Genomic DNA, 17,249 nt, shown 5'->3' on the forward strand with positions numbered 1-17,249 from the left:
CTCGTCGGTGGAGATTGGGAACTTTTCTTCCTCTATGTTACCCTTAACTTGTGGTGTACCTCAGGGATCTATTCTCACTGTGTTTGCTCCCTTAAGGTTTGTTTTTTCTGAAGCATAATATTCCTTATCATTTGTATGTGGAATTGTGGATGATACCCAGGTTTACCTCCCTTTGAAACATGGGGAAAATTATGACTTGCACTCTCTGTTAAACGGTCTTGCGGAGATATGATGCTGGCTGGCAGCCAGCCAATATTCTAATATCTTTATTAAAAATATCTTCATTTGTGTTCTGAAGATGAACTAAAGTCTTACGGGTTTGGGACAACACAAGGGTGACATTATTGACACTGCTTGAACGGACCGGTCTACGGGATATAAATGAAGCCTTTAAATAAAAGGGTTATTGAGCTGTTTACATAATTTACTCACCCTTGTGTTGTCACAAACCCATACAACTTTCGTTCATCTTCGTTCTGTAATAAAGTATTGGTTTAGGGGTGTGCACACTTAGTTATTCCAAGTTTTTATTTATCTCTCTCTGAAATGCGTCACTTTGGTTTTAAGAACGATATTGGTTTTATTTTAACAGAGGTGTATAGACTTTTATTTCCACTGTATGATATAGCCTACAGATTTAATTCACATACAAATATTGATATGCACACAGAGCACATCAAATACAGTACACAAGATCAAATGTATTAGCTTGACGTTTAAAAAAAACAAAACAAAAAAAAACTAATTTAGATTTTACAATGTCCCCTGCTATACACTTTTTAAGTGTCAGAGTGAATGCACTTTCAAGTGGGAAGATGATTTGAAGATGTTTGTAAGTTCACACCCTTGTGACCAAAAAAAATAAAAAATAAAAATGTATGATTGATGAAGTTGATTTTTCAAAACAACCTGCTTAACCATTTACAACTGATATGGGTAGTTAATCTTGATTATGTCCCGTATATGGAGGTAGGGCAAACATGCAGGGGGGTGAAGTAGTTCCATATCACTTCACATTTATGTATTTGCCTATTTTTCTATGATTGGAAAACTTCCATGTTTTCCCGGATGCGTGGGACGGCTCAAATATACCTTTGAGCATTCAAATTGGACAAATGCCAAAACGGAAAAGCTTTTTTCCATCTGAGCAGATTTAATCAGTATATGGTATACAAGACTTTTATTCATATATTATTTTACTGCAATTTGTTTAAGTGGCTAATGGGGATGACACAACTTTACCTGTACTTAGGTAGAGTTTCAGTCAAAACACATACAATTATGATAAGGTAATCCCTCTCAGAGCTAGAAGACAAACCTGGACACCGATGGTCATTTAAGCTTCACTTCAAGAGTGTCGTTTTCAAAACAGCAGCACATGGGTCGTCCTGTTAAAGAATTCACTCCCACAACACGAGAGATTTCCCTTCAGTTCAAGCATTTTGTTGTCACCACAACACGTATGAGTTGTCATTATGTAAAAGGCTGTAAATTAATGTAAGAGAGAACAAAGCCATTCTTGATCAAACAATCTCACCAAAAGCTCTATCATCTTATGTCAAAAATGTCATATGAAATTAAACAGTGAAACACAGCTCAAAACAGGCTAAATGAAAAGATGAAAAATGTAAAAGGTGCAAACACTGACTTTTGTCTACCTTGACCACAGCATGCTGTGCGAGCACTGCTTCGAGTCTGAATGCTGCCATTACTGTAAATATGATTTACAGGATTGTAGGTATGAGAATTACAATAGACATACTCCAGTTGGTCACATCGCCTAAAAGAGATTAAAATCAATAAAAGAGAATAGTCAGTACACTTTAGCTTAAAAGAGCACTTATGAGAATAATATCCTTTAATAGGATGTACATTATATACATGTTAGTTATTTGTGCATTAAATTATAGCTGTCACAGGATATGTATGCACTTGTGTAATTTACAGTGTCAGTGAGCTTACAAAAACCATGCATGATAGGCCTAATATATTTGCTTATTTTGTTGCATGGAATGGTCAATTGCAGCATGCAATTGTGTGAATCTTTGATGCTTTTAACTCGATGAGAACTGTTAAAGGCTGTTGTTGTTCCTAACCAAAACTCATAATTTAGATAATTGAGACATTTGGAATATATTTCCATTCCAACAAAACTACTAATATTAATAAATCTAATTCATGGAGTCATTTATGGTGATGTCTTATACAACAGTATTTGTTAACTCAATAATACCTGTAATAGATGCCTCTAAATATGCCTACTATCTAAAGTATAATCATGATTCTCTTCTTACCTTGTCCAGAGGGTGTGGCAACACAAGATTGTTACCAAAACTGCAAATTAAGCAGAAAAGTTATACAATTTATTTTGTAGAGATATAGATATAGATATATATATAAAAAATAAAAAATAAATAAAAAACAGATTTTACAGACAACCAACTTTAAAAGGTGGACTGCCATACAGTACATGCATTTGATGTGTAGATTTCCATTGTGTATCCCTGGGCAGTGAAGCAAGAAACTGACATCCAGATGCAAAGGGATGAGAATTTATGTTAGTAAAACTCTGCCTTTCAGTGAAACCGGAAAGCAAAAATGCAGAAAAAATAAATAGTGGATGAAACACTGTCACAGTTATGCTCAGGCTGCATTGGAGAGAAGAAGAAAGGAGGTAAGATTGAAGATTGAGATTAAGATTCCTGTAAGGGGGAAAACAAAAAACTCTAAAATTCTCCACATGAACCCATGTCACGGGTTGGTTGCACAGGAACAGGCAGTAGACTCAGGAGGTCCAAATATAACAAAATGTAATGTAAGAGCCTTTGGAAGCCGTGGCGGATCAGGAGCCTTTTGAAGCCATTGCGGCCCATGGAGACGGCTAGTGGGCTGGAGCGGATTCCACTTGAATCGGGCACTTGGAAGGCTGGAGCGGGCTCGTGGAGACTGACAGGAAGGAAACATCACTGGACACTCGATGGGGACTGGAGGAATCTCCATCCAAAAGTCAATAAGCCAGTTTTCATCTGCTGGTTCTGCTGAAGGTGATGCAGGTATGGTAGCAGCCATCTTGACTGGAGTGGAACAGGGTGACTGTGACTGAGTGGTGGTGGTGTCCTTATCCACCTCACCAACAGTAAGGGAAGAACCACTCAGCCACAGCACATAATCAAGATATTGGGCCAGAGAGCATGTGGTCGCTGCTGCTGGTACCTGGCGAAATAAGTGGTCATCCAGCCCAGTCCAAAAGATGCCCTTCAGCGTCCAATCACCCCAAGGCACCAGGTGGGCTAAGTCAAGGAACTCCTCAACATACTCTTCATTGGACCGGCCCTCTTGTGCTATTTGGATAAGCAGTTCAGCCGGGTCACAAGGAGTGAGCAAAATGCCCATCTTGCTGCTGTTACTCTGTCTTGGTCTGGTAATCTGTCACAGGTTGGTTGCACAGGAACAGGCAGTAGACTCACGAGGTCCAAATATAACAAACTTTAATGTAAACTCTCAGGAACACATAAGAACAATACAGAAAGCACACTCAACCATAATGGCTACCAGACAAAGAATGAATGAACAGGGAGGAACTTAAATAGTAAACAGAAACGAGATAATTAACAAGACACTGCTAGGACAAATTAACTAATGAGGGTAATCATGGAAACAAATGGCGGGAAAAAGAACAATGGGAACATGTGACAAATAAAAACACAAGCAAAAAGGACTAAACATGTGACAACCCACTTGTCATCTTCTAACAGTGTATCATGAGGTCAACACTTCTCCAAGTAAATGTTTATGTAAACAGAAAAAGTAAGGTGTATATAGTATGAATGTGTGTAGTGTAAGGCTGAAAAAACTAGCAAATGCCGGAATGTCTGATTGAGGAACGAGGACTAAAAATAACGAAAATTAGCAGCTGAACTCACTCATGCATTTAGCGTCCCAATCCGAGAGCGAGATGACATCACGCTGAGTAAATCATCTAAGAATGACTTTAAGGCCTAGTCCACACGTACACAGGTATTTTTATAAGAGAGTTTTTCCTCCTCTGTTTTAAAAAACAATCGCACCCACAAAAGCACGGTTTTAAAAAAATCTCTGTCCACATGAAAACGCAAAACCACGCTATGATTGGCTGCCTGATTTCCACAAGGGTCCCATCCACGGCACCGATGCACTGAGGGATGCCATGGGCTCAGTGAAACCCTTCTACAAGTTTACTTTGGTATCAGTGACAGGTAAATGTACACAGGGGCAGGGCCCAAGTGGACTGAAACTTCACACACTTGCCTTACTATGTTGTATTATTGCATTCTGACGCCTACAAGGAGAATACAAGGAGATAACTGCGCATGTATCTCTATACATGTGATAAGCGCAGTTATTAAAAGCTACGTCCGCCATTGCATAGACTCCACTCATGTAAACAAAAGCGATAACGGCGCACAATCTGACGTCAAACAAAGGAGAGAACGGCGCACACTTCGACTTAACAAGCCGAAATCTCCGGTTTCACCATCTACACGACAATGCTGTAACCGGAGTTTCTAAAAAACTTCACCCTGGTCGGAGTTTTCAAAAAAGTCCGGTTTCAGTAACCGGTTACTTCGTTTGCGTGTGGACGAACAGCCAAACCGCGTAGAAAAAGCTGCGGTTTTGAAAATACCCGTGTTCGTGTGGACAGGGCCTAATTTACATGCCTTTCCTTTCACCTGCCTCTTCCCCCATCCCTCCTCCAGAATTCACCCAAAATCTATATGGTTTAATGTGAATTCTCACTATACAGTAGGGATGGGAAGATTCCCCGATTCGCTCGGTGCATCGGCTTAAAAAGTTAACGATGTGATGCATCGGTTTAAAAAGTGTGCAATCGGATACAAATTGGCATTTGTATCGCAATGCATCGTTTCTAACATATCTGCATCGGTAAAAACAGATTTATTTCTTTATAATTATTAGTAGACATACTATACTTTAATTATTTAGAAAGTGAAACATGTTTTTAGATTGTTTTCTCCCCTCTAAACTGTTTTTCAAGCACGTCCCTCTTCACTTTTGCGTGAATATGATGTAGCCTATCAAAACACTACAGAGACCGTGGCGACAGGGCGTGTCCAGAAAGTCACATAGAGCATAGATTAACATGGCAGAGGTAGAGCAGCTGCATCCTCCACCAAGTAATTACAAATCCAGTGTGTGGAAACACTTTGGGTTTTATAAGAAAGCTGGAAATCTTGATAAAACCCATGCAATTTGTAAAATATGTCGTGCCACTATAAAATATACAGGCAGCACGACGAATCTGACAACACACTTGAAGAGCCGACACGGTGTGAGTTTGGAGACGCCGGCCTCCTCCTCCTCTCCCTCGGATTTAGCTGAACCTGCTGCTGCTAGCGGGACGCCGGGTGAGCAAACGATCAAAACTTTTTTTCAATCGAAGCTGCCTAACAGTTCTGCTCGTTCCAAGGCAATAACCGACGCAATCGCCTTTTTTATCTGTAAAGACATTCAGCCTTACAGCGTTACAGAGAACGAGGGCTTCCAATACCTCCTCCACGTCTTGGAGCCGAGGTACCACATACCAGATAGGAAGTTATTCTCCGAGAAACAAATCCCTATTCTGTATGACAAAGTCCGACGAGTGATAGCCGAGTCATTAAGCAGTGCCCAAAGAGTTGCAATTACGGTTGATGGCTGGACGTCTTGCGCCACTGACTCGTATATCACTGTCACAGCACACTATATTGACGACGAATGGGTTTTGCAAAACCACGTTCTACAGACTAGAGTGTTCAATGAGGCTCACACGGGGAGTAATCTAGCAGTTTTACTGCAGGACGTTTGCCGCGAGTGGAACATCAATTTCAAGAAAACAGCGTTGGTCACTGATAATGCTAGAAACATGATACTGGCAGGAGTCGGTGCTGAGATGGACCCCCATGTGCGATGCATCGCGCACACACTTAATTTGGCTTTGCAAAAATCCCTCAAGGTAGACAGGGTGTCAGAGCTTCTAGCAAAAGTGAGGAAGGTGGTAACATTTTTTCGCAGGAGCCCAAAAGCAACTGAAGTTCTGCGTGTAACGCAGGCCCAGTTACAGCTGCCAAACCACAAGCTAATCCATGATGTTTCCACAAGATGGAACAGTTCTTTTGACATGTTGGAACGTTTTTGGGAGCAGCAGCCTGCTCAAAGAAGATAAAGAGGAGAGAAAACATGGCCAGCATGACAGAGGAAGACATGACACTAATCCAAGAGGTCCTCAAATTGATGTCCCCTCTGACAGTGACAACCACACTCCTCAGTGAGGAGAAAAACCCCACCATCTCGATGATCTCCCCAATCCAGGCCAAATTACAGAAACATTTCCAGGAGAGTGATCTACCAGTAATTTCCCAGATGAAGGAACGATTCAGAGAGGACTTTGATGATCGCTATACATATCTCCAAGACCTCCTACACTATTCTTCAGCCCTTGATCCACGCTTCAAAGACCTGGCTTTCCTGGATGACAGCGACACCAAGGACATGATATTCATGAAGCTAACTACAGAGGTGGTGAAGATGGATGAAAAGGTAAAAATATACTCAGAATACTGTAGCTAGACACACACACACACACACACACACACACACACAAATTTGTGAAATGTGAGGACATTCCATAGGCATAATAGTTTTTATACCGTACAAACCGTATTTTCTATCCCCTTACACTGCCTCTGCCCCTAAACCTATCATAGGAGACTATCACAGGATAGTGATAACCTATCACAGGAGACACAGGAGACAGGAGACTGTGCAGTTCACTTTCTGTGAAAAAAAACCTTGTTCTGTATGATTTATAAGCATTTTGAAAAGTGAGGACATGGGGAACGTCCTCATATTTCACACTCTTTTTGTAATACCTATGTCATACCCATGTCATTATACACATTTCACAAAAACATGCCCACACACACACACACACACACACACACACACACACACACACACACACACACACACACACACACACACACACACACACACACACACACACACACACACACACACACACACACACACACACACACACACACACACACACACACACACACACACACACTCACTCACTCACTCACTCACTCACTCACTCACTCACTCACTCTCTCCCCCTCTACCTCTCTATCATGTATCCATTTGTTAAATTTATTTACCTGTGTCTTAAATTATGTCTAGTTAAAGGAAATCTAACAGTTGGTCTTTGGATTATAATAATTATTGTCAAGCAGGGGACAGGACCACACTGAATGAGAGTCAGGCAGCTGAAACAAAAGGTGACAGGAGCCCCCACAGAGAGGAAGAGACAGGTTTGCTTTGTTCTAATAGGAAGTTTAGGAACTGTGGCACAAGTAATAAAACTAGTCTATGTTGATTTGGAGATGCATGTGTTATTAGTCTAATACCGTATGTCAAATGTTTTGCTTTTGTGGTATAGTAGTGATTGATTGATTGATATATTTTTTCAACACAACTGATAATCCCCTCTTCTCTTTTGTTCTTAGATGATGTTCCTCCCAGGAAGAAAACGGCCTTGGACCAGATGTTTGGGGATTTCCACACTGCGAGACCACAGACGACAAAGAGCACAAGGGAGAGAGCTAAGGAGGAAATGTTAAAGTACAGAGAAAGGGATTCTTTAGGTCTGAGTGGTGATGTGCTGCAGTGGTGGAAAAAACAAATAGATCTTCCACTGCTTCCACAGCACTGGCAAAGAGCTACCTCTCCATCCCAGCTACAAGTGTTCCCTCTGAAAGAGTGTTTAGCACAGCTGGAGATATAGTTACAGCAAAGCGCAGTTTGCTTCATTCTGATCATGTGGATCAACTGATATTTCTTAAGAAAAACCTTAAAAGAGGATATTAAAGTTAAATTTAGGGTTAATCTGATGAGTCTGGTTTACAGCAGCCTGTGACTGCCTATACTAGTTGTTTTATTTTATTTAAATTTTTTTTACATTTAAATACAGTTATGCAATAACTGAAAGTTTCTTTTTTTTTGGTACTTCTTATTATTGGTTATGTCAAAACAGGTGCTATGTTCTGTTCACTGAGTAAGCCTGTCTGCTGAAAGCACATTCATCTGCTAGCAAGTTATGGAACATTTCTTCAGTTTATCTCTGAGCAGCATCCTTAAATTGTTTCACTGTTAAATGTTTGAGCTGTTAAAAGTTTAAGTGGAGACAGGAAAAAAACATTTGGTTTTATAAAAAATGTTTTGCACTACCAAAGCCTATTTGTGTAAGGGTCATGCACTACAAATCAGAAGGCACTTAAGTTAATTTATGATTTGTTGTCTGAAACAAAGAAATACAAGTATCTGTAACATACTGATATGCTTATCATCATATTTGTTTCATTGCATCATACTGCATCAAATCATGTTGAATCGAATCGAAATCGGATCGCACTGCATCGTAACAGGGGTGTATCATATCGTATCGCATCGCTAGCTGCTTCATGTATCTTTAATGTATCATATCGTTGGCTATGCATCGAGATGCGTATCACATCGGCCTCAGTTATGGAGATGCACATCCCTACTATACAGTATTATACATGTTGGATATTGTTTGAAATGTCTCAGTGCGACTGGTACAAAGATCTCATCCCCACAGGAGTAAACCAAAAGATAATAAAGGTTTTAAGAGTTTAGAGATATTTAGCCTATTATGGTGGGTGTGTCTTCAGCCATTTGGTCTTTTGTCAATACAGGTCTATGGGACAGTGATTCAAGTGAATTTCCATTTGAAAGAGGTTTCTGTCTTGGTTTGGGTATTTAAGGAGATGTTGCAAGAGGGTCAGGGCGCGATTCTGTAACCAGATCAAGCCCGTAATGCTGAGCGTTTTTCAGACACTCAGCCTTATGTCATTTTCAGATGTCAGGTATGCATCTCTTTACTTCAGAGCATTTGATGTTATGTATTGGTTCTCTTTGAATTGATTCTGTAATTGCCGTTATACATTTACCTAACTGTTAATTAAAAAAGGCAAAAATGTAAAGCGCTTTGGATGGCCGTAGGTCTGTTAAAAGCGCTATATAAATGCAGTCCATTTACCATTTAATAAATTGTCACATTTGGATTTATTCTGACTTACTTTGGAATTATTAACTATCTCTAGTAGATTATGAATGGTATAATTTCAACAAAGGGTTAAACAGACTTATTAAATGTGTAGTTAAATTACTAAATATAAATTACCAAATATCCAATTGGCATTCTAACCTAAATTCAAGATTATGATAAAATAGAGTCAGATAAAGATGAATTGGAATTAAATCCCTTTGCCCAGCTGAAAAGACCAAACACGCAATAGACCTTCAACCGCGAATCGTCAGCCTTCATTGGGATGATTGGGTGGGCTTTACAGTAGTATGAATGTAATACATTTGCCATGTTGTCATTATCACGTGACCTACCAGTGTTTTGATTTGTCGCTTCACTCCAGTGCCAGTCATAAATGCTCTCATATGGCCTCATGGGATAGTAAAGTGTCCATCGTATGCACATTTCAGAATCTCGTTGTGAGAAGTAGGTCATCCGGGTACTTTTTGCCAACTCTTATATGAGTACTGTGAATTTGAACATACTTCTTTTGTCACATACTGTTTTTTTGTCTACTATAGGGAAATATGCTATTTTGAATGCAGCCTCAGGTGGAAACGCCATGGATTGGACTTGTTGTATCAGCACATCCCACAGTCACATGCTCACTTAGATTGAGATCTGAAGAATTTAGAGATCAAGACAACACTTTGAACTCTTCATTTTGTTCCTCAAACTATTGGTAAAACTGTGTGCAGAGTGGCAAGGCAAGAAGAACAACCATCTCTGCAGCCCTTCACCAATCAGGCCTGTATGGTAGAGTGGCCAGACAGAAGCCACTCCTCAGTTAAAGGCACATGAGAGACCGCCTGGAGTTTGCCAAAAGGCACCTGAAGGACTCTCAGACCATGAGAAACAAAATTCTCTGGTCTGATGAAACAAAGATGAAACTCTTTGGCCTGAATGGCAAGCGTCATGTCTGGAGGAAACCAGGTACCGCTTATCACCTTATCAATACCATCCCTACAGTGAAGCATGGTGGTGGCAGCATATGCAGGGCCACTTATGCAGGGCCATCACTATAAGGGAGAAAGGTAGTGAAGATTCTCACAGCCCTCGCAATTTCAACTGAGACGTACAACCCCCATTCAATTCCCAATCGTTAACCCTTTTGAGTGTGTTTTGGATATGTCACAGCTAGGGCTGGGCACCGAACGGCAATTCTTTTATGGTATCGAACGAAAAACTCTGATACTATGAGTATCGAAAAATGATTTATCTTTCGGTGCCAAATTTCGGTTCCAATGGCCAAGTGGCTTTTATACACTTATAAAAGAGGATGCCGAGTCAGCAAAGTGCAACATATGCGATAAGTATTGCAACCAAAGGCGCAAAAGGAAAACTTTCTGTGAGACGCAAGTTCTCAAACAGCGCGAGTGAATCACCGCGTGCGTGCGTGCGCGCTCTCTCTCTCTCCCTTTCAAAATGCTAAAATGGCTTCACATCAGCGCATTGCATCTGCACTAAAATCGAGCTGCAGAGTTGACACAGGATTTGCGACTTGCACAATCGAGGCAGTGTCGCATCGTCACTAAAGTTTATCATTTGCATTTATTTTTAAGTCTTGCCAGTGTTCAAACCACTCAGCACACACACACAGGCCACCTCACAAAAAGCTTGCGAGTACAAATTGCGCTGAAATGGTCAAATACACACAAATGTATACTAAATGACCGCCTTGACGAGTATGCACGTAAACCCCGTCGTGACTCGTGAGTGAACATTTGTGCAGCTGCATGTAACCGTATCCGTGTTCGCTCTTAAAGGGACAGCAGTCAAATAAACTGCTGCTGTCTCTGAGTTTCTCTTTGTCTTGTGTTGTTTGATTAACCTTTATGACACTCACTGCTCTTGAATGACTAACTTTTGCAATCTTAAGTGTAAGGATTAATCTAGTTTAATTTATTCAGGGAAGACCAATATTAATTTACATTTGATTTCTTATTAAATGTCTTTAGTATTTCTTACCTCAATACTGATGTTAGACCTGAAAATTTGTCTTTAAAAACAAAAATGCACTGCACGATCAAATATTTAGGTGAGATAATTACATACATTTATATGACAAGAGTCACCTAAGGGGGGGATTCCCCCATTGTCAGAAATAAAATTCAGGCCCTGAATGAATGTCTGTAAAATTCCCTATAATTAATTCTACATGATAAAAAGAAGGCTTCAAATAGATCGTATCGGTGATGGTATCGGCAGATACTGCTTCCTGTGATCGATGATCGGCTCCAAAAATCCTGATCGGAGCACCCTTACAAAAAGCACAACCAGTTTTATTAATAATGTTACCCTGAGTGAGAAGTGTTACCAGAATTTGTTTTTATTAAGGTGAAAAATAAAAGTTTTGTGTTTAATGTATTTTTGTCGATGTTGAAATGGATTTTAAAACATATTGTATTCGAAAAAAGTATCGTTAGGAACCGGTATCTAAACTGAGGTATCGAAATTGGCACAGATCGAAAGATTCTGAACAATACCCAGCCCTAGAGCTGTGCAGGTAAACCTCACTCCCCTGATCTCAAGAGGTGCACTAGCGACAGATGGTTTTTAGCGTACTTGCCCGACTTCCATGCCGGATACGCCAGTTTTAGTCCCCCCCAGTTCGCGAGTCAGGATGAGTTGGACTGGAGGGATTAGTGTGAGAATTTTGTGTGGAATATTGTGATATGCTCATCTACACAAATGGTGGCACACAAACAGGTACATCTTTGAATATTGGTCCCCGTGTTTATCCCAAAATTCCCAACATAATATAATAATATAATATAATTTATTTGTCATTGTTAGTACAACGAGATTACATAAGTGCATCAATCGACAGTGCATTTTCATAAAGTGCCAGAGATCAACAGTAAACATGTCACAACATATCAGGGCAATTGACATACAGTAGACCGAGAGTGGGGAATATGAATACTCAACAACAGCAATGAATAGTGGCCCGCTGTCAGAGTAAAAGAGATGCCCTTTGATTAGTCCAGTTTGCTGGACCCTGTGGATTTGCTGAGAGCTAAGTGAGAAAAGCCAGATAAAAGATGTTTCAGAAGGAGAGGACGAAGGTAACATGGAAACAGACCTCTTTGCCAACAATAATTTACTCAGCAAAAAAAGATACATTTTGCACCAAAGCACAGGTCTGTTCTGAATACAGAGAAGCAGGCCTTTTGGTGTTTACGGAGACCTGGTTAAAACCAGACATTGCCAGTTTGTATTTGATTTTGAGGTCCCTGAAACCTATGCTTGGCTGCCTTTTTTAGTAATTATTTTTAGTCTGCTTTTAATATTATTTAGATAGGTGCAAATCCTTCAATTACACATTGGTATATCAATCAATATTAACAAACAGAACTCAGTCTGCAGGGTTTTTTTTCTGCTTAGAGAATTACGAGGTGGCGGTCTCCATCAAATTTCGTGCCGCCTACGCCTGTCGACAAAACTCAGACGGGCAAAGACATGCTCAGATTAGGCCTGTCGTGAAAATTAAATAATCATCAGAAATATATATCATCACATGATCCTTCACCACCATTCTTAGGTCCCACTTTATATTAGGTGGCTGTAACTACTATGTACTTATTATGTTCATATTGTATTGCAAAACACTTTTGCTGATATTGAGGTGGGATAAAGGTAAAGTTAGGAACAGGTGTGGTGGTGCGGGTAAGTTTAAGGGTAAAGTTAGGGACAGGTGTGGTGGTGTGGGTAAGTTTAAGGGTAAAGTTAGGGACAGGTTTGGTGGTGTGGGTAAGTTTAAGGGTAAAGTTAGGGACAGGTGTGGTGATATGGGTCAGATTAAGGGTAAAGTTAGGGACAGGTGTGGTGGTATGGGTCATTTTAAGGGTAAAGTTAGGGACAGGTGTGGAGGTATGGGTCAGATTAAGGGTAAAGTTAGGGACAGGTGTGGAGGTATGGGTCAGATTAAGGGTAAAGTTAGGGACAGGTGTGGTGGTATGGGTCATTTTAAGGGTAAAGTTAGGGACAGGTGTGGTGGTATGGGTCAGATTAAGGGTAAAGTTAGGGACAGGTGTGGAAGTATGGGTAAGTTTAAGGGTAAAGTTAGGGACAGGTGTGGTGGTATGGGTCATTTTAAGGGTAAAGTTAGGGACAGGTGTGGAGGTATGGGTCAGATTAAGGGTAAAGTTAGGGACAGGTGTGGAGGTATGGGCAAGTTTAAGGGTAAAGTTAGGGACAGGTGTGGAGGTATGGGCAAGTTTAAGGGTAAAGTTAGGGACAGGTGTGGAGGTATGGGTCAGATTAAGGGTAAAGTTAGGGACAGGTGTGGAGGTATGGGTCAGATTAAGGGTAAAGTTAGGGACAGGTGTGGTGGTCTGGGCAAGTTTAAGGGTAAAGTTAGGGACAGGTGTGGTGGTATGGGTCAGTTTAAGGGTAAAGTTAGGGACAGGTGTGGTGGTATGGGTCAGTTTAAGGGTAAAGTTAGGGACAGGTGTGGTGGTATGGGTAAGTTTAAGGGTAAAGTTAGGGACAGATGTGGTGGTATGGGTAAGTTTAAGGGTAAAGTTAGGGACAGATGTGGTGGTATGGGTCAGTTTAAGAGTAAAGTTAGGAACAGGTGTGGTGGTATGGGTCAATTTAAGGGTAAAGTTAGGGACAGGTGTGGTGGTATGGGTCAGTTTAAGGGTAAAGTTAGGGACAGGTGTGGTGGTATGGGTAAGTTTAAGGGTAAAGTTAGGGACAGGTGTGGTGGTATGGGTAAGTTTAAGGGTAAAGTTAAGGACAGGTGTGGTGGTATGGGTAAGTTTAAGGGTAGGGTTAGGTGTAAGGGAAGTGTCATTATGAATGTTACTACATAAATTAATTACAGATGCAATTACATGCAGGTATTTTTTGTAAAAATGTAAGTACAATGTGAAAACATGTATGTACACAATAAGTGCATTGTATCAAATTATTAATTTAAATATTAGTACATAGTAGTTTAGGCCACCTAATATAAAGTGGGTTTTATGATTTGCTGGTACAAAGCATCTAAAGCCATTTCATAGCTGAATGTGAGGAACAGAAGAATATTTACATTGTTAAATTAAAGTTAATTCAAACAGTGCGTCAAGTTCGGTTACAACAGGCAGCACAGTAAAACTCTCTTCATTATCATATATTCCTATTATAATACTTGATCTGTAAATAAAGGGCTTTGGATTTGCATAAAATGACTTGCTGGAGTTTATCTGTTTCTGAAAGATGTTGTACACGCTACCGGGTGACAACACAAGGACTATTAATTAGTATCACACACACAATACCTGGAATTTAAAACTGTGAAGAAACAATTGATCAGTGAACTGATCTCTTTGTGCCATGAACTTTTCAATGCAACCTGCGCAGCGCTGTGCACTCAGACTTCATTTTGCTTTAAGCACATCATTCTGGAGCCGGGATGAGCATAAGCGCTTTGTGTCGCTCTGTTTTGAAGCGTTTCATATTATCATGGTTTTGTGCACTGAAAGATTATTAAAAGCCTATCTTGTTCTCTCGCATCTTTGTTGCCCCATTAAAAAGCTGCACATTATGTTTACAAGAAACATCTTGTAATTTTATATCATTTGTGTAGGCCTATATATAATTCTTTACATATTTAAGAACACAAAGTAATTTGTACCTTTTTATTAACATGTTTAGACTTCAGAAAAGTAGTCCAAAGATTTTTTTCAAGAATTACTTTTTGTAATTGCAATTTTTGTAACTATCCACCTAGTTAAATTTTTTTTTTTTTTTTGTCATAGCTTATGATATATTTTTATTAATTTATTGTTTTCGCTACAATTAAGTAGTGTGTACTTAGTGGATTCTGGATTGTGTTTAACAAATAAAAGAGTGACCATTAGTTCCACAAACACAGATGTATTCTATACTGAAGTAGAAATATATGAATGATACATTTATAACCCTTTTATTTTGCCAGTTTGTTGTGCTTGTTTCAGTTATTTACTGAATTGAATAATACTTAAATATTTAAAGGTGTTAGCTGTAAACACTGCAAAACGATAACTTAAAAAGGATTAAATTCTTAAAGGGTTAGTTCACCCAAAAATGAAATGTCTTCCATTAATGACTCACCCCAATGTTGTTCCACACCCGTAAGACCTCCGTTCATCCTCGGAACACAGTTTAAGATATTTTAGATTTAGTCCGAGGGCTTTCAGTCCTTTGAATGTAAGTGTATGCACACTTTGCTGTCCACGTCCAGAAAGGTAATGAAAACATCATCAAAGTAGTCCATATGTGACATCATTTGGTTAGTTAGACTCTTTTGAAGCGTCGACAATACATTTGGGTCCAAAAATAACAAAAACTAAGACTTTATTAAGCATTGTCTTCTCTTCCGGCTTTGTTTGAATCCGCGTTCACAACGCCACAGTGACGCTGCTGACGTAAGACGCTGTGACGTGTTATCTGGTTATCTTTGGCGATTAGGGCAGCCGAGACATGCACACTTACGCACCATTTAAAAAAAAATATAGCAATACAAACAATGTAGAACAGCTTGTTTACAGCGTGCGTCTCCCTCAGACTACAAACGAAGCTCTGTCGCACCAGATAACACGTCACAGCATCTTTTGTCAGCAGCGTCACTGTGGCGTTGTGAACGCGGATTCAAACATAACCGGAAGAGAAGACAATGCTTAATAAAGTCTTAGTTTTTGTTATTTTTGGACCCAAATGTATTGTCGAAGCTTCAACAGAGTCTAACTAACCAAATGATGTCACATATGGACTACTTTGATGATGTTTTCATTACCTTTCTGGACGCGGACAGCAAAGTGTGCATACACTTACATTCAAAGGACTGAAAGCCCTCGGACTAAATCTAAAATATCTTAAACTGTGTTCCGAGGATGAACGGAGGTCTTACGGGTGTGGAACAACATTGGGGTGAGTCATTAATGGAAGAAATTTCATTTTTAGGTGAACTAACCCTTTAATTACTTAATGATCGAAGCACACATAAAATGGGAAATAGGCCTTTATCACACTTCCTATTTCCGGTAAGTGAAGCAGTGCACCGCTACTTCCGGTTCCATTGCGACACAATCAAAACTAGTGTCTGAATCATGGTCTGAAGCGATCCAGTGCTCTAATACCAATTAATGACATTTTTTAGTTTTTGTCGATTGTCTACCATTTGTATTAGTTTTACTACTAATACCAAGGTTAAACAAAATTTTTTAGATCTAATTTTTATTTAATTTGAAATAAAACCATGGTTGATTTTCATGACAGCAGTAATAAATAGATGAATGAATGCGCGGTAACAGCCTTCAAGAAATGTAACGGTGATAAACATTTAATTAATCTTAAACAGTAATACATTAACAGCGTGACTGAATTTTGGCATGTGTGAATTACATAAACAGTGAAATGATTGTCAATGAAAAATGACAGAATAATGACTAAAATATTTAATACAAATAAATAAATATGTTCAATCAGAACTTATTCGTAAGGTCTCACACACACAGAATTCATCGCGGTCACTATTTAGATGAGCACTGACACCGTGTGGTGTCACCCTTGGCTTATGTTGGATTAAAAACCTACAAGTTCAGCAGAGTTTGGAAAATCCTGTACACAGTAATGATCAGTTTATCTCTTCTCCTGTCTCTGAAAAGGTCCGGATTTTTAAATCATCCTCGAGATGCTTATTTTAAGTGATGTTTGTTCAGCTAAGTGTTAACAGCACATTGAAATCATGCATAATGATGCACTGCTTCAACGCACACTTTCGGTATTCAGTTCCTCTGTGATAAAGGCCTATTACCAGGAAATTACACAAAATATAGGAAATTACAGTAATTACAGGAAATTACACGTCTTACAAGTATCTTGAAGTCACATATTTGTAATTAACTCCTATAGGCAAGCAAGGTCATGTAGGGCAGTATATTTTTTTGGGTGCGTGTAGGTGGGGGACTTGAAAATATTTTTTGAGGAGAAAAAGTTACCACATAAGGAACCATTGTATTAAAGTGTGAGAATTAAACTTGGGTTGTTGATAGCTGTGAAGATAAATTATATCTTTTTGGTCTCTAGAGCAAAACACAGGGTTTACAGAATGTCTCCATCTCTAATGGAA

This window comes from Gobio gobio (assembly GCF_949357685.1).
Source record: "Gobio gobio genome assembly, chromosome: 9".
NCBI lineage: Eukaryota > Metazoa > Chordata > Actinopteri > Cypriniformes > Gobionidae > Gobio > Gobio gobio.